Genomic DNA, 385 nt, shown 5'->3' with positions numbered 1-385 from the left:
CACGGGGCCCCCCCACACCCACGGGGTCACCCCACACCCACAGGGTCACCCAGGACACCACCCCACACCCACTGCAGCCCCATCACCACCTGGGGGGCACGGTGGCACCGGGGGTCACCCATGGGGTCACCCCACACCCACGGGGTCACCCATGTGGTCACCCCCCACCCACAGTGTCACCCACGGCGTCACCCCACACCCACTGCAACCCTGTCACCACCTGGGGGGCACGGCCACACCGGGGGGGTCACCCACGGGGTCACCCACGGGGTCACCCCCCACCCACGGGGTCACCCCACACCCACAGGGTCACCCCACACCCACAGGGTCACCCAAGACACCACCCCACACCCACTGCAGCCCCATCACCACCTGGGGGGCACGG

Source organism: Calidris pugnax, unplaced genomic scaffold, assembly GCF_001431845.1.
Source record: "Calidris pugnax isolate Ruff unplaced genomic scaffold, ASM143184v1 scaffold1691, whole genome shotgun sequence".
NCBI classification, from domain to species: Eukaryota; Metazoa; Chordata; class Aves; order Charadriiformes; family Scolopacidae; genus Calidris; species Calidris pugnax.
The sequence above is the reverse complement of the archived record's forward strand: the minus strand, read 5'-3'. Positions refer to the sequence as shown.